This window comes from Cynocephalus volans, chromosome X (assembly GCF_027409185.1).
Source record: "Cynocephalus volans isolate mCynVol1 chromosome X, mCynVol1.pri, whole genome shotgun sequence".
Taxonomy (NCBI): domain Eukaryota; kingdom Metazoa; phylum Chordata; class Mammalia; order Dermoptera; family Cynocephalidae; genus Cynocephalus; species Cynocephalus volans.
The window spans coordinates 146,411,092-146,430,845 of NC_084478.1; positions in this window are offsets into that span (position 1 = coordinate 146,411,092).

A 19,754-nucleotide genomic window follows, 5' to 3' on the forward strand; every position below is an offset into this window, starting at 1 on the left:
GAAACCAATAATAGTGACACAATTAGATCAGCAGAGATACTGCCAGCTTGGACTAAAGTGGACAAAGACAGGACAAAATGAAGAAAGGTTGTCAGACTTCTGGGATTCTACAGAATGAGCTAGTTTGGCTTCAAACATGTGTTATCCTTCAAGAAAAGAGAAAAATGACCTTGGAGGTTATTCAGGGACTGGCAGGTCTGCCATTGCCACCACAGGCTTGGGTGACAAGGCTGTCTCCTCTTTGATTTTAGCAGGACAGGCTGCCACCACCTAGTACCTCAGGGGCAAGGCCACTGCCCAGAGTCTTGGGAGGAAGTCCACCGTCAAGAGCACAGAAGCAGGGATGCCATCCAGGCATATGGGAATGACACTGCTACCCCAATGGGCCTGGAGGGCAGAGCATCAAGCCAAAGAAGATTATTCTTGAGCCTTAAGATCTAATGGAACTTTTCTTGCTAGTTTTCGAATTTGCTTGGAATCTGGAACCCCTTTCTTCTTCCTGATTTCTGCCTTTTGGAATGAGAATTTATGGTCTATGCCTGTCCTACCATTGCATTTTGGAAGCACATAACCTGTATGGTTTCACAGGTACCCAACCAGAGAGGAATTTTGCTTCAGGATGAACCATAACTTGAGTCTCATTCATACCTAATTTGATGACATTTAGATGAGACTTTGGACTTAGAGTTGATGCTGGAATGGGTTAAGATATTTAGGGCTGTTAGGATGGGGTAATTGTATTTTGCATGCAAAGAGGACATGAGTTTTGGGAGTCCAGAGGGTGAAGTGTTATAAACTGAATTGTGTACCCCCTCCCCAAATACATATGTTAAAACCCTAGTCCCCAGCGTGACTTTATTTGAAGATAATTAAAAGATATAATTAAGGTTAAATCAGGTCATGAGGCCATTCCTACTAATAGTTCTATTTCTATTAGAAGAGGAAGAGACACCAGGAGAGCATGCACACAGAGAAAAGGCCATGTGAGGTCAAAGACAGAAGTCAGGCATCTGCAAGCCAAGGAGGCCTCAGGAGAAAGCAAACCTGCTGACACCTTGATCTTGAACTTTCAGCCTCCATAAGTGTGTGAAAACAAGTTTCTCTTTAGCCCCCTTAGTGTGTAGTATTTTGTTATGGCAGCCGTAGCACACTAACATGGGAGGTATTCTGGATGGAATCCGGGAACAGAAAGAAGATCTTAGGGAAAAATCAATAAAATCTGAATAAAGTACATACAGTAATTCTCTGCACTACCTTTAAAACTTTTCTGTATATCTAAAACTATTCTTATATTAAACATTTATTTTAACAAAAATTGAGAAAGGAGGGCTATCCGAGACCCACAGGTGCAGGGCAGCAGGAGCCTGTGAATTAGGTTGTGGACAGAGCAGCAACATTTCCTCCACCACTACTTCTTCTTTCTAGACACATACCAGAGCTCCTTCTAGTTTTCCTTTTAGGCTGCCTCCCAGTGTATGAAGCAAGGTGTGTATTACTCCTGATCCATCTCCTTTATAGTCACTGCACAAATGTTTCTAATGGAAATAGGCCATACTCTAGGAAAATGGAAAACCTGATGGTATTTCCAGTCCCTGATCTCTGTAAAAAAACACCAATGTAACTGCTCTTTTTCAGTCTCTCAAAAGGAGAAGAGACAAGGTCTTCAAAACTCACAGGCCCAGGGTGGTAGAGGCCTGTGAAGGAGATGCTGTTGTTAACAGGAAAAACTTTACAGCCCAGTTTCTATCTGTTCCAAATCAATACAGGTAACATTTTTTTGTATGTCACAAAACAATCTCCCTCTGGAACACTTCATCTACCAATAAGGCAGAATTCAGTTATCCTCAATTCTTTCTATAGATTTTCTTCGCACATAACAGGGAAGAAAAGGAAAGGGAAGCCATCAGGAACTCCAGGCCTCTAGTTCTGTAAAGGGGCTCCTAGAACAATGTTTTTAAAACAGGGAAACCAGATATGGAGTGATAAAATGGGATCTATTTGGCAGAGGCCTGTGAAAAAGGAGTTAGTGTCAACAAAGCAGCTCAGCTTTCATTCATCTGCCACACTGTGGACCAACACCAGAGGTCCCCATCAAGGTCCCCCACTGTTTCTCCCTTTGGACTAACTTCCATCCCAACAAGCAAGTCTGGAGTCTTTGATCTATTCCTTTTATGAACCATGACATGCTATATTCCTGAAAAGCAAAACAGGGAAGAAGACATTAGCCACCATAAGCTCCCTGCCTCTGTAGAGGCACTAACACTGCAGTTCTGATGAAATGAGAAAGGAAATGTTCTTTTACCGTGGAGAAAGTTGTTAACCTGTGCCCCAGTCAGGGTACTAACAGACAACCTCCTTCTAGTTCCCTTTCTATTTCTCTAAAGGACACAAAGGGCATTCTTGACCTGTTCTTCACACATTTGTTTCTTGGGTGTAGATAAAGCTAGAAGACATCAAAGAACTGCAGTCCTTTAGTTTTATAAAGCTCCACTACCCCTACAGTGTAGGAGAAACAAGAGTCTGGTCACGGCAGGAGAGAAACACCTGGAACTTATAGCTCTTACTGGTCATTTTCTAAACACCTGTGGGAAAAGCCTAGCAGGAGTAAATCAGCAAAGCAAGACTTTCCTCTCCCTAGGCTTTTCACTTCTCATTTCAGGGCTTGTGGTCATAAAACACTTCCGGTGTCTTCCCAGTTAATCTTCTAGTCAGCCCAGCCTACTCCAGCAACTAAACGTGTGCATGACAACAACATCATACATATCTGTATTTATATGAACATGGATAGAAGTCGTTATTCATGATCTGTGCTTGTGTATTCGTGTGACATATAAAAAAGGTTAATGCATTTTCCGCTTACAAAATGGGAAATCCCTTAGCTATAATTAAAAGAAAGGAGAATGCAAATTAAAACTACAATGAAGTATCACCTCACACCCATTAGGGTGGTTGCTATTAAAAAAACAAGCAAACCAAAAAAACCAGAAAATAACATGTGCTGGCAAGCATGTGAAGAAGTTGGAACACTTGCACGCTGTTGGTGGGAATGTAAAATGGCACAGCTTCTATAGAAAGCAGTGTGGAGATTCCTTAAAAAATTAAACATAAAATTACCATATGATCCAGCAATCCCACTTCTGAGTATATATCCAAAAGAAATGAAAGCAAGATCTTGCATACACATATTAGTACCCATGTTCATAGCAGCATTATTTACAGTAGCCAAGCGATAGAAACAACTTGAATGCTCATCAACGGATGAATGAAAAGACAAAATGTGGTATATATACACACGGGAATATTCTTTAGCCTTAAAAAGAAAGGAAATCTTGTCACATGATACAACATGGATAAAACACGGGGACATTATGCTAAGTGAAATAAGCCAGTCACAAAAAGACAAAAACTATGTGATTCCACTTATATGAAGTGTCCAGAATAATCAAGTTCATAAGACAGAAAGTAGAATGGTGGTTGCCAGGGGCTAGGGGAGAGGGAAATGGGGAGTTGTTTAATGAATATAGAGTTTCAGTTTTGTAAGATGAAAAAGTTCTGGAGATTTGTTTCGTAACCATGTGAATATACTTAACACTATTGAACTGTACACTTAAAAATGGTCAATTTTATGTTGTGTGCTTTTTACCATAATTTAAATTTTTTTAATTACTTAAGAAAAAGAAAGGAGATATGACAGGTGCAGAAAACTAAGAATATAACTTTGGGAGCCTTCACTTCTGAGACTGTAACACTTTTTAATTCTAACAAGTGGGCTCTTCCAACCACCTATCTACCCTAGAATGTGAAGCTTTAGGTCTGGCATCTTGAACCGATCAGACATTCCAACACCTACTTCCATACCCACGTCCGCCCTCCTGCCTTTCTACTCCTTCAAGAATCAGCTGACAGCAACTCTACTTAGGAAGGTCTGATCCCCTTGAAAGAGCAGACGAAGTTGAGTAACTTCAGTCTCCAAGTACTGTGAAAGCCCAAACCTAGGTGCTTTTATTTACATGTTTGAAAGAAAAGAAATACTAGGAATGAAGTCATGGAAAGAGCAATCCTCTGTACAGATACCACTCAGCAAAGGTCCATGCAAAGTAGACTCTAGGGTGAAGAGATGGATCAGGACAGCAAACCTTTGAAAACTTTTCTTTCTTGATCCCCTCCACTTTCATGCTTTTTAAAGTCATGATCTCATATCCCTTTTTAAAAATGTTTTTGTATTGTATTGTGGTAAAATATATGTAACATAAAATTTGCAATTTTAACCATTTTTAAGTGCACAATTCAGTGGTGTTAATTACATTTACAATGTTGTGCAACGATCACTACTGTCTGTTCCAAAACTTCTTCATCTCCTCAACAGAAACTCTGCAACCATTAAGCAATAACTCTCCATTTCCCCCTTCCCCCTACCCTGGTAACTTCTAATCTACTTTCTGTCTTTATGAATTTGCCTATGCTAAATATTTCATATACGTGGATTCATGTAATATCTGTCCTTTTGCGTCTGGCTTATTTCACTTAGCAAAATGTTTTCAAGGATCATCCATGCTGCCATATGGATCAGAACTTCATTCCTTTCTATGACTGAATAATACCCCATTGTGTAGATATACCACATTTTGATATTCATTCATCTGTTGATGGACATGGGTTGTTTCCACCTTTTGGCTATAGTGAATAATGCTGCAATGAGCAGTGATGTACAAGTATCCGTTTGAGTCCCTATTTTCAATTCTCTAGGGTATATACCTAGGAGTAGAATTGCTGGGTCATGGGCTAATTTTATATTTAGCTTTTTAAGAACTTGTCAAACTTTTCCACAATGGCTGCACCATTTTACATTCCCACCAGCAATGAACAAGGGGTTCAATTTCTTCACATTCTTGCCAACACTTGCTGTTTTCTGTCTTTTTTATTGTAGCCATCCTAATGGCCATGAAGTGGTATATCATTATGGTTTTTGTTCATATTTCCCTAATGACTGATGATGTTGAGCATTTTTTATGTGCTTATTGGCCACTTGTATACATTCTTTGGAGAAATGTCTTTTTAAGACTTTGCCCATTTTTAATTGAGTTGTTTGTCTTTTTGTTGTTGAATTGTAGGTGTTCTTTATATATTCTAGACATTAAACCCTCATTAGATATATCATTTGCAAATATTTTATTTCATTCTGTGGATTTTCACTTTCTTGATGATATTGTTTGCAACACAAAAGTTTTTAATTTTGATGTAGTCCAATTTATCCATTCTTGTTGTTTCTCAGGTTATATCTGTTTTAAAGTCCTCTTAGTTACACTCCATTGAGCCTCTGTCCATTCTGACAAAAGATTAAAGGATCGGCCCTAGCTTATTTATTTTAGAAACCAACAGATACTGCCCCCTTGTCTATGGTAGATACGGTAAAAAGAGTAAAACATTACCTAAAGCCATTACCCTAGTCCTACAAAGGTCCTAATATAGCTGCTTTTGTTTAAAGGGGAGCTAAAGAATGGAGTAAGGGAGAGAGCTCTAAGTACTAAGGCCTGTGAGAAATAGAGCCTAGAGGACATAGTAAACTTTTTCTGTAAAAGCCTATCTGTCAAATATTTTAGGCTATGTAGGCCAAGAGACAAAATTGAGGATATTATGTAGGTACTTATATAACAAGAGAAAACAAATTTCCACAAATATTTGGACAAAATTCAAAATATAATAGAGAACAATTTCTACAGTTATGCTAATTTTAAAAAATGGAATACTTTGGAGGGGGATAACATTTTACTTAATTGTATTTTAAAGTTAGTGTTCCTTATCATCAAAATTGATTGCAGATATTCATCTGTTAATGCTGATCTGAAATAAAATTTTATGTATTTCATCTTTAAAAATGTCTTTTTACACAGACAGGTATGTCAAATACTGATATCGATTCATGAACATGTGATTGTCTTTATTTTTTTATATATAGTTCAGTTGTATTTGGTGCATTCATATTTATGTAGTTCAGTAGTATTCAGTACATTCACAGAATTGTGCATCTATCACCACAATCAATTGTAGGACATTTTAAGACCTCAAAAAGAAACCCATACCCATTAGCAGTTACCATTGCCTCCCAACCTCCCTGCCCTCAGCCCTAGGTAATCAGTAATCTACTTTCTGTCTCGTAGATTTGCCCATTCTGGATATTTCATATAAATAGAACCATACAGTCTTTTTGACTAGTATGAGAATATGATTTTAATTGAGCATATTCTTCACTTGAAAAGCATCTATGGAATTATATTAGGTTATTCTCTTGATATTTGCCTGGTATTGAGTCATTATATTGCAGATTAATCACTTCCAACTGAAGATTAGTTGGAAGCTCGTCAATTGCACAGTTAAATGGATTTTGAAACTGAGCTCAAAATATTGCAACAAAGTTTATCACTCTAAGCCATCAAACTTCTGTGTGGTAAGATAAGTCAGGATACTGAGCTTCTATTTCTGATGAAAACATTCATGGAACTGATGATGAGTAAGTCCACAAGAGTGAATAAAGTTTGCCAGTGACATCACTGGGTCAATAACACATGATGGATTCAAATATTTTCCTCAAAGTACCTGCTGATGAATAATACAATGAAAACCATAGGCTTTATTTTTTATTTATTTATTTTTTAAAATGGCAAGTAAGGGGATCTTAACCCTTGACCTGGTGTTGTCAGCACCACGCTCTCCCAAGTGAGCTAACCGGCCATCCCTATATAGGGATCCGAACCCGTGGCCTTGGTGTTGTCAGCACCGCACTCTCCCAAGTGAGCCACGGGCCTGCCCTAACCATAGGCTTTAAACATCTTACATTTTTACAAGTTACATAAGTTTGTCCAATTAAGCCTTTCTTTTTCCCACATATATTTTACTACCATCAGTTGTAATACATCTTAGCTGATTCCACTTCATGTTGTACTGTATTAGTGTTTTCTAAACTTCAAAAATATTCTCATCTGTAGTTTTCCACACAGACTAATCATACAGGCTAATTCTTCCGTCACTTAAAATTTGGCATTGACTCCTCAAATAAACAATAATAACTGAATGGTGTCAGTAACATCTATCAACTCATTAAGAGCCAAGGAAAACCACTCCATACTGTCTGCCTTGTTTTTAAATTGACTATTACTGCTGCTCTTAATATCCTCAATTCTTCAAGCAACTGTTCTTGTCAAAAGGCAAAAGCCTTAAGTTTATTTTTTCCAGACACATTCCTTTAGCTGCTGCAATCAAATACAATTAAATAAACTCACCATTGGCAAATAGTTTTCCTTGCTTGGCTAAAAAATGAGCCACTCGGAAACTTACTTTGGTTGCAGTCTCATTATCTTCTGTTTGTCCTTGTGAAGAAATTCCGCTGTGATTAAATACTGTTTTAAATTTTCTATTTTATCTGATCATTGCTTTCATGTGAATTGAGAATATTGTTATCAGTGTTTATTTTGGTAATGGTGGTATATATTGTATTCTTTTAGCACAGCTATTATGTTGCTGCATAATAAACACAATGCTTTGTCATCTCATTTGTTAACAAAGTAATCCACACTACATTGTGCCTTAAAAGTGCAACATTAGAAGTCCACTTTTCTCTTATTTTTGTGTTTGGACATGATGGGTATATACATATTAGTAATAGAAAAAATGTCATGTATTTCAACTAAACATGCAGCACTCAAAGCACTATCAAGTTATAGTTGTGCCATTGCGATTTGCAGTTACCAATCAGCAGCACGAAGCAATGTGAGTTTCATATGTGGTCTTTGTTGCAAATTCTCAATTTTGCCACTGTAGCATGAAAGCAGTCATAGGCGATGGGTAAACTAATGATCATGGCTGTGTTCCAGTAAAATTGTATTTATGAATACTGAAATTTGTATTTTATGTAGTTTTGACATGTCATAAAATATTCTCCTTTTGATTTTTTTGAATTATTTAAAAATGTAAAAACAGACCATGGACTGGATTTGACCCACAGTCTACAGTTTGCCAACCTCTGGTCTAAAGTCTCTAGAGTGGCTATGTTGGCTTTTACCAACTTATCCTTCTTCCATATTCATGATTATTGCGATGACATAACCTTTTCATGATCTTCCAAGAGATCAGCTTTGAGATTACGTAACTTTGCATACGGATGTGCACCCAAACATGTGGTATGTGTGAGAAAGATCTCTAAAACAAATTTCATTGCCCTTGTACAAAAACTATGTACTCTAAAAGACAAGGAAAATTGGAATGGGACCTAGGGGGTGTGTCTTGCTGTGGCAGCCTTTTTCTCATCCTGCTTCTGTTAACCAACCTGAGGTTCATCTGGGGACGTCCATTCCCCAACCTCATACCCACTGTGAATCTCAACTTAGGGAAGGGCCATGAGACTGAGACTGGCACCTAAGTCTGCACAGCCCTCCCAAGAAGTCCCTGGAACATAGAACTGCCTCCCCAGCCTTGCACCACTTCAAGCAGCAGGTCTGGCCCATTCCTCTGGGAGTACATCAGACATACTGGAATACAAACAGGAAGGAAGAATAAAAACATTGGTGTTTCTAGCACTGCACCGCACCAGGAAGCCATCTCCCGGGTGAGGTCGGCATTGCAGTGCTAAAGGGCGGTTGTGCGGTGACATCCCAGCTCGATCCCAGCTCTTCCTAACCGCCCTGCTGGTGCCCAGGCACTGTGCTCCCCTCTGGGGGTGTAAAGGGGCTGGCCCCTGGCTTTTACACGTGCTAGGTGATGCAGAGAGCTATTCTCCACATCACTCCACTGGAAGGGAAGTGGAGAGTGTGAAAACCAAGGCATCTCAGAAGTAACAAAAGAAAGAACATGTGAATTGAAGCACAATAACATACTTACAATGCCGTACGGGTTTCTATATGCTATATTTAGCAGAAACCCACAGTCTCCTCTTTGTAATTATTTGTATGCATCATCCAGACCTTCAAACTATCTGTATTATTCACAGTTATTATCCCAGCTCACCTACATGTTCATTTTCCCAGGAGGGGAGAAAAACTTCTCTCTTGATACTTAGTTTATGCATTCTGGGGAATTTGACTGAGGGAGATGTGGAAAAGCAAACAATTGGTAAGGCATATAATTATCACTTTCAAAGAAAACGTTCACCTCCAGCTGGCCTACTTGTGTAGGTTCTAATGCCTGAAAAGAGAATTAATTAACCCAGGCAGGTCTCCAGTGCTTGCGTGTACTCCTTCAAACCTATTTACAAACCTGCTTAAAAATGCTAGGTTTTTGCAAGCAGAGAGTTCTCTATAAATACAGCTGCAGATGGAATTCTTTGAAAATGGAAATGGAAAATTCTGAACAGGAATAACTTGACATTTGATTCTGGAACAATAGTAAAATGTCAACATCTGCCATGAAAATGTAGAACTATAAAATAATGATCAAGGGTCCTTTCAGTTTTTTAAATATATAGCACTGTTTCGGCTTGGTTGTTTTACAAAGCTCTTTGCGGTATCACTTTGCTTCAACCAACTTCCATTGAAGTAGGTACTATTTAAACAATTGAATATTTAAATAGGCACACTGTAGACTTTTATTTTTATTGGAATATAAAAATAGTTTCATTCTATCAGAACTGTGGGCATTCCAGCCAGAAGTTCCTCTTTTCCATATACCAGAAGCTAGATGGTTTGACAACCTAATGATCCCCTATGTTGTGATCCCTTTAAAGATCTGGGGTGTCACTGAAACATCCCAAATGGGGCTAAAAATCCACCTTAGTGCTATCACTCGTAATTGAGTTTAGACCTTTCTTAAACTTACTTGCAGTTTGAACCTATACCAACTCTTGGGTGGCTAATTATGTCCTTGAGTTTGCTACCACTGATGTACAGTAGAACCTCCATTTTTTCTTTTTTTAAAAAAATTTTTAATTGTGGCTAAAAAAAGCCACTTAACATAAAATGTACTATGTTAATTCTCCCCAAGTGTATAGTTCTTTAGTGCTAAGTACATGTATATTCACATTGTTGTACAACCAATCTCCAGAACTTTTTCATCTTGCAAAACCAAAACTCTATACCTGTTAAACAACTCCTCATTTCCCCATTCTCTCAGCCCCAGGCAACCACCATTCTACTTTCTGTCTCTGTGAACTTGACTTCTTTAAATACCTCATATAAGTGAGATCATTCTGTATTTGTCTTTTGTGAGTGCTTATTTCACTTAGCAAGATGTTTTGAAGGTCAATTCATGTTGTAGCATGTATCAGTACTTCATTCTTTTTTATGGCCAAATAATATTCTATTGTGTGGCTATTTCACAGTTTGCTTATCCATCCATCCATCAGTGGAGACTTGGTTTGCTTCCACCATTTGGCTATTGTGGGTAATGCTGCTACGAACGTGATTGAACAGACATCTGTTCAAGTCCCTGTGTTCAGTTCTTTTGGTTATATACCCAAAAGTAGAATTGGTTGATCACATGTTAATTCTGTGTTTAATTTTTTGCAGAACCACAATACCATTTTCCACAGCAGCAGCAGCATTTTACATTCCCACCAGCAATGCATGAGGGTTCGAATTTCTCCACATTCTCACCAATACTTGTAATTTTCTGTTTTATTTTTGTTTCTTATAATAGCCATCCCAGTGAGTGTGAGGTGGTATTCTTTGTGGTTTTGATTTGTATTTCCCTAATGATTAATGATGTTGAGCATCTTTTCACGTGCTTATCAGCCATTTATATATTTTCTTTGGAATAATGTCAGTTGAATTCCTTTGCACATTTTTAATCAGATTGTTTTTTTGTTATTGAGGTGCAGGGTTGTTTATATACTATTCTGGATATTAATCCCTTGTCAGACATATGCTTTTCCAGTATTTTCTCCCATTCCATAAGTTGATTTTTCATTCTGTGCATAGTGTCCTTTGGTGCTAAGTTTTTAATTGTGATGAGATCCAGTTTACCTATTTTTTCTTTTGCTGCCTGTGTTTTTGGTGTCTCATATTCAATAAATCATTGCTAAATCCAATGCCATGAAGACTTTCCCCTATGCTATCTTTTGAGAGTTTTTTAGTTTTAGGTCTTACGTTTGGATCTTTGATCTATTTTGAGTTCATTTTAGCACATGGTGTAAGGTAAGGGTCCAACTTCATTCTTTTGAATGTGATATTCAATTTTCCCAACACCATTTGTTGAAGAGACTGTCCTTTCCCCATTGGATGGTCTTTGCACCCTTGTTGAAAATCATTTGACCATATATGTGAGGGTTTATTTCTGGGTTCTCTATTCTATTCCATTAGTCTATACATCTATCATTAGCACCACAGTGTTTTAGTTACTGTAGCTTTGTAATAAATTTTGAAATCAGGAAATGTGTGACCTCCATGTTTGTTCTTTTTCAGGATTGTTTTGGCTATTCAGCATCTGTTGAGATTTCATATTAATTTTAGTATGGATTTTTCTATTTCTGAAAAATGCCATTGGGATTTTTATAAGAATTACATTAATTCTGTAGATCACTTTGGGTAGTGTATTAGTCCATTTCTGTTGCTTTTTTTTTTTTTTTTTTTTTGGCAGCTGGCTGGTATGGGGATCTGAACCCTTGACCATGGTGTTATAACACCCTGCTCTAACCAAGTGAGCTAACCAGCCAGCTCCCATTTCTGTTGCTTATAACAAAATACCTGGAACTGTATAATTTATAGGAAAATGAAATTTATTGCTTATAGTTTCAGAGGCTGGGAAGTTCAAAGTCAAGGGAACACACCTGGTGAGGGTCTTCTTTGGTGGTGGCTTTACAGCAATGCAGGGGTCTCACATGGCAGAAAATGGCAGAGCAGAGAGAGACTCTCATGTGCTCTCCTTTTAAAGCCCTCAGAACCAGCCCATGACCACCATTAAACCATCAAATTAATCATCTCTTCAAGGCCCCACCTTTCAATTACCATAATAAGATTTTGCACTGTCTTAACACTGTCACAGTGGGGACCAAACCTCTACCACATTAAACTTTGGGGGACATAATTCAATCCACTGAAGGTAGTATTGAGATCTTAACAGTTTTGTTTTAAAAGATGACCAGTAAGGGGATCTTAACCCTTGACTTGCTGTTGTCAGCACCATGCTCACCCAGTGAGTTAACCGGCCATCCTTATATGGGATCCGAACCCATGGCCTTGGTATTATCAGCATCACACTCTCCTGAGTGAGTTACGGGCCAGCCCGACATCTTAACAATGTTAAGTCTTCCAATCCATGAACACAGAATGTCTTTCCATTTATTTGTGTCTTCTCTTTTTCTAAAACTGCTTTATTGAGATATAATTCACATACCATAAACTTCAGCCACTTAAGGAGCACAACTCAATGTTTTCTTTTTAATTTTTTAACAGTTTTATTGAGGTGTAATTAATATACCATAAAATTCACTCATTTAAAGAGCAGAAATCAATATTTTTAAATAAATTCAGAGTTGTGCAACCATTACCACAATCTAATTTTAGAACATTTAAAAACCCCTTAAGATAAATAACCGTACACCATTAACAGTCATTCCCCATTCCCCCTCCCTCTTGCTAGCCACAAGAAACCACTGATCTACTTTCCATCCCTATAAATTTGCCTATTCTGGAAATTTGATAGAAATGGAATCATATAACATGTGGTCTTTTGTGACTGGTTTCTTTTACTTCATGTTTTACATTTCCAAGATTCGTCCATGTTGTAACATGTATCAGACTTCCTTTTTATTGATGAATAATATTCCATTGTATTGATATACTATGTTGTATTTATCTATTCACCAGGTGATGAACATTTTGGTTGCTTTCACTTTTGGGCTATTATAAATAATGCTACTATGAAAATTAGTGTACAAGTTTTTGTTTGGATGTATGTTTTCAGTTTATTGTTTTTACAGTACATTCACAAGGTTATACAACCATCACCACTTCCTAATTCCAGAACATTTTCATCACCTCCCACCCGCAAAGAGAAACCCATACCCATTAGCAGTCACTTTCCACTCCTGACTCTCCCTCAGCCTCTGGCAATCACTACTTTCTGTTGCTGTGAATTTGCCTAAAACTTAATAAAATGGTAGGAATAAGGCAATATCTTTCAATAACAGCCCTGAATGGAAATGGATAAATGGATATAGACTGGCTGAATGGATTAAAATACTAGGCCCAACTATATGCTGACTGCAAGAAACTCACTTCACCAATAAAGACACACATAGACTAATAGTGAAAGGATGGAAAAAGACATTCCATGCAAATGGAAACAGAAAACGAGCAGAAGTTGCCATACTTATTTCAGATAAAAGAGATTTCAAACCAAGAACTATAAAAAGAGACAAGGACATTATATAATGATAAAAGGACCAATGCAGCAAGAAAATATAACAATCATAAAAATATATGCACCCAACATCAGAGTACCCAGATATATAAAGCAACTGTTATTGGATCTAAGGGGAGAGATAGACCTTAACACAATACTAGCTGGGGACTTTAACATGCTGATCTCAGCACTGGACAGATCATTTATGAAATTAATTAGCAGAGAAATATTGTATTTAAACTGCACTGTAGAACAAGTGGATCTGACAGACATATACAGTGTTTCATCCAACACCTGCAGAATATGCATTCTTCTCAACAGCATGCAAATCATTCTCCACGATAGGCCACAAATCAAGCCTCAACAAGTTTTAAAAGATTGAAATCATATCAAATATATTTTCGGGCCACAATTGAATAAAAGTAGAAGTTAACAACAAACAAAACTTTGGAAACTATATAAATACATGGAAATTAAACAACATGCTCCAGAATGACCAATGGGTCAAAGAAGAAATAAAGCAGGGAATCAAAATTTCCTTGAAACAAATGAAAATACAAGCACAACATTCCAAAACCTATGGGATACTGCAAAAGCAGTACTAAGGGGGAAGTTGATTGCAATAAATGCTTACATCAAAATAATGGAAAGACTTCAAATAAACAGCTTAATGTTACAATTCAAAGGACTAGAAAAATAACAAATGCTGGTGAGGATATGGAGAAAGAGAAACCTCCTGCACTGTTGGTGGGACTGCAAATTAGTACGGCCATTATGGAGAACAGTATGGAGGTTCCTTAAACTACAGACAGAACTTCCATATGATCCAGCAATCCCACTACTGGGGATATACCCAGAGGATTAGAAAACATCAGGTCGAAGGGATACCTGCACTCCCTTGTTTACTGCAGCTCTGTTTACAGTAGCCAGGTGATGGAACCAACCTAAATGTCCATCAGTGGATGACTGGATAAGGAAACTGTGGCATATATACACAATGGAATACTACTCTGCCATAAAAAAGAATGAAATTCTACCATCTGCAACAACGTGGATGAGCCTGGAGAAAATTATCCTAAGTGAAACAACCCAGGCACAGAAAGAGAAATACCACATGTTCTCACTCATAACCAGGAGCTGAATCCATAAATAAGTAAACAACAAAGAGAAACAGGGAGAAAGAAAGAAAGAAACAACAATCACAGTAATATGCTGAACTTTTAGAAAGAGAAAAGAACAATGGTTACTAGAGACAGGAAAAGGGAGGGGAGGGGAGAGGGAGGGGGCTAATGAGGAATTGGTCAATGGACACAAAGAATGATTGTGTATTGTAATGATGAATCAGCTAACTATCCTGATCTAACTATCACATATTGTACACAATTATTGAAAATCAATGTTGTACCCCACATGGATGTATAATAAATTATATTTAAGAAAAGAAGAACAATCTAATCCCAAAATTAGTAGACAGAAAAAAATAATTAAGATCAGAGCAGAACTAAATGAAACAGAGACCAAAAGAAAGATACAAATGATTAATGAAACAAAAAGTTGTTTTTTGGAGAAAATAAACAAAATAGACAAGTCATTGGCCAGACTACCTAAAAAAAGAAGAGAGAAGACCCAAATAACAAAAATCAGAAATGAAAAAGGAGACATTACAACCGATACCATAGAAATACATAGAATCATTTGAGACTATTATGAACAACTGTGTGTCAACAAATTTGAAAATTTGGAGGAAATGGATAAATTTCTGGACACATACAAACCGCCATGACTGAACCAAAAAGAAATAGAAAATCTGAACAGACTAATAACAAGCAAAGAGATTGAAGCAGTAATCAGCAGTCTCCCCACCAAGAAAAGCCCAGGACCAGATGGCTTCACCGCTGAATTCTACCAAACCTTTAAAGAGGAATGAATACCTTCTCTTCAAACTACTCCAAAAAAATTGAAATAGAGGCTACTCTCCCAAACTCATTCTATGAGGCCAGCATCATCCTAATACCAAAGCCAGATAAAACATTTTTTATTCCAACTAACAATGTATGAGGGTTTCAATTTTTTCATATCCTTGTCAACACTTCTTACTGTCTATCTTTTTTAAAAAAATCATAACCATTTTAGTGGGCGTGAAGTGGTACCTCACTGTAGTTTTGATTTGCATTTCCCCACTGCCTAATGATACTGAGCATTTTTCATGTGTTTAGTGGCTATTTGTATATTTTGGGGAAGGGAAATGTCTAATCAAATTCTTTGCCCATTTTTTTTTTTAAAGATTACCAGTAAGAGGATCTTAACCTTTGACTTGGAGCTGTCAGCGCCACACTCTCCCAAGTGAGCCATGGGCTGGCCCGTTCGCCCATTTTTAAACTAAGTTGTTTGTCTTTTTATTGTTGAGTTATAATAGGTCTTCATATATTCTGGATACAGGACCCTTATCAGATACATGATTTGCAAATGTATTTCCCATTCTGTGGGTTGTCTTTTCACTTTCTTGATATTATTATTGTTTACAGCATAAAAGTTTTAAATTTTGAAGTAGTCTAATTTACCTCCTTTTTCTCTTAAGTCTAATTCTTTTAAAATCGTGAAATTGGACCAAAAGTAAAGTGGCAAATGAGGGGCAAAACTTATGTTTACACTTTAAGCAAATCTATATATGAGAAGTAGTAATTCAGCAGAAAGACCACAGAGGACAAGGGGGGGAGCTGTGAACAGTGGGGTTCAGGTTAGGGGAACTAAATCAGCTGCTGGATTCTCTCCTAAAGGTAATAGCTAACAATTTGAATTACTGGCCAAAAGGTCAAGATAGTCCGAGTCTTGGTCTATACCAGCATCAGCATCTAAGGGGGTCGGTCTGGAGGATGAAATATAGCAGCAGGGGTCTCCAGACTGGAATGAACAAACCTGTGAACGAAGTGAGAGTCAGCAGTGTGGTTCGCAGTGATCCATTCAGCTTAGAGCAAAACTCCCATCAGCAACTCAGAATATGGAGAATGGGGGAAGGAGCTGGTGAGGGCAGCAAGAGGGCAATCCAGGAAACCAAGGCCGTATCCCAGACGTGCAGACTCGCCAAAATGGCACACAAAAGAGAAAAACATGAGGAATTGAAGGAATGAAGTGTTTCGGGCTTATTTACCATATACCAGGTTTAGGGAAGGCAAACTCCACTGTCTGTTGGGAGCTCCTAAATAGCCTGTCTGCTTTCAGAGTGGCTTGTATATTGGGTAAGGCTGAACTTTCAAGTTTGGAAGCATGATACATGTTACATAGCTAGAGAACAAAAAGTTCTACTAAGGAGCAAGCCTATGGACACTATGCTGATTTCACTGTGTATAATAATATCACTTCTTGGCTTTCATTTTTCTATCCTGAAAAGTACATCATGTTATTTATTTAGCATGGCCTCACACAGCACTCTCCTCTTCTTTTTTTTCCTTTGGCAGGTGGCCGGTATGGGGATCTGAACCTTTGACCTCGGTGTTAGAACACCACGCTCTAACCAACTGAGCTCGCTGGCCAGCCCTACTTTGATCTTTTAAAATGCCGTTCTCTGGACTTTCTTTAACTCTATCCAGTCTTTCTTAAGGTGAAGGAATCAGAACTTGCACTAGTGGTCCGGGTGCAGACATATCTTGGTTTGTTGTAAGAAGAAGAAAATACTTGGGTTTTCTTACCGATGGGTGTGCTCAAAGTTTTCCTGCTGAGCCTCTGTAGTCGTGTTAATTCAAACAATAGGCTAGAGCAAGAACACATGATCTCATTAAGGTGTTTGGTTTTAAGTTTCCTGCTTTCTCTTTGATGTCTCATCATTTAGGTGCTCCCAGAGGAGAGGTTTTCCAGAATCCTTTTATTACCACTTTACAGTATCATAGTACTTCAAAGGTGAAGGCACACTTCACCAGAGGGGTGTTTGTATTTCTTCATAACTTCAATCTACCCTCTACCTGACATTGTTTACACTGATCAAAAATTGAAGGAAGAAAGATGAATAATGTATCACACTGCCCTTCTTACACCGCAATAGCCTAAGATTTTTGTAATGGCTTTTCTAAAATCAGAACATGGTTACCTGGGTAACCACGATTCTATGTAAGGAGCTCCTGTTCTCTCTCCTGTCTATACTATTCAGTCTTCTGTTTTCATTTTCTTTCAAATGAATCAACCTTTAACATGCAATAAAAATTCTCAAGTATGTAGGCACCATTTATTTTTAGGCAATTGCAGCTCTGTTTAAAGAGGCTTTTCCATTTTTAAAATTTGATATTTTTAAACAGATCTTAAACACACAAAATTGTTTTGAAGAGAGTCACACAGTTTTCTCACTTGAGAGGAGAAATGGCAAATTTGTATACAGTATGTAAGCATATTCTCAAAAAATACCGTTTACTATCCTATTTGAATTTCACTTGTATGTATGGAAAAGGATCATTTTAAGAGACAACAGGGCATAGTTTTTCTGCCTCCTGCTGGAAATCCAAAGAAGTGAGTTGCATTCACATCTGAGCCCCTAATTGGATAAGTAGAGCTCCAGATCATTAGAACATCTGTTCGTATTTGCTTACAAAGAAATAGCAAGCAGTTTTATAGATCTGAGATTTTTGTATTGAGGTATAATTCACATACCAAAAAAAACTCACCACCTTTAGGTATACAATTCAATGGTTTTTAGTGTATTTACAAGGTTGTAAATACTAACTACCTAATTCCGGAACATTACCTAATTCCAGAACATTTTATCACACCAAAATAAAACCCCATACCCATGATGTTTCATACTACTCAGTCACTCCCCATTGCTCTCTCCCACCAGCCACTGGCAATCACTACTCTACTTTCTGCTTCTACAGATTTGCCTATTCTGGGCATTTCATGTAAAAGGGATCATACAACATGTGGTCTTTCTAACTAGCTTTCTTCATGGATCATAGTATTTTTAAGGTTCATTGATGTTGTAGTAGGTATCAGTACTTCACTTCTTTTTATTGCCAAATAATATTCCATTGTATGGCTATATCACATTTTATTTACCTGTTTATCAGTTGATGGATATTTGATTTGTTTCCACGTTTTGGATATTATCAATAATGCTGCCATAAACAAATTTTTGTGGACATTAACTTTCTTTTCTCTTGGGCATACACCTAGGATTAGAATTGCTGAATCATGTGATAACTCTATGTTTAACCATTTCAGCAATTACCAGACTATATATCAGAGCAGCTGCAACATTTTACTTCACCATCAGCAAAAATAAGGGTTTCCATCATGCCAACATTTAATTCTGCTCATCTTTTTATATATATTATATATTCTAACCATTTATAGCCATGCCAGTGGATATGAAGTGGTATCTCGTTGTGGTTTTGATTTGTATTTCCCTAATATTAATGATGCCGAGCATCTTTCATGTGCTTATTGGCCATTTGTGTATGTTATCTGGTGAAATAAGTATTCATATCCTTTGCCCATTTTCTAATTGGGATGTCTCTTTGTTGTTGAGTTGTTAGAGTTCTTTACGTATTCTGTATACAAGACCCTTATCATATATGTGATTTGCAAATATTTTCTCCCATTCTTTGGGTTGTCTTGTCACTTTCTTGATGGTACCCTTTGATGTACAAAGGTTTTAATTTTAATGAAATCCAATTTATCTAGTGCCTAGATTGCTTAATCTAAGTCATGAAGATTTAAACCTATCTTTTCCTTTAAGCGTTTTATATTTTAAGTTTTTCTGTTTAGCTCTTTGATCTTTTTTGAGTTTCTTTTGTATACAGTGTGAGATGGGGTCCAACTTCATTCTTTTGCATGTAGATATCCAGTTATCCCAACACTTTTTGTTGAAAAGACTATTGTTCCCCCATTGAATGGTCTTGGCACTCTTGTTGAAAATCAATTGACTATTGATTCATGGATTTATTTATGGACTGTCTATTATATTCCATTGATCTATATGTCTGTCTTTAGGCCAGTATTACATTGTCTTGATTAATGTAGTTTTTTGTTTGTTTGTTTTGTTTTTGTCTTTTTGTGACCGGCCGCACCGCGCTCAGCCAGTGAGCACACCGGCCATCCCTATATAGGATCCGAACCCGCGGCGGGAGCGCTGCTGTGCTCCCAGCACCACACTCTCCCGAGTGCGCCACGGGGTCGGCCCTTGATTAATGTAGTTTTGTAGTAAATTTTGAAAACAGAAAGTGTTATCTGTATTCTTTGTCACTTGTGATGCTGAAATCTCTGCTTAATTAGCTTAGTGATCAGCTAATAATTGAATAGAGGTTTCTTTATATTCCTGATACCAATAAGTTTCCCAGTATTTGTTGAGGGGCTCTGCATGTGTTCAGACAAACCTTCAACGTTCACTCAGTTTGTTGACAACTTGACCTTAGCTTTCATTTCCTGCTTATGCAGAGCTT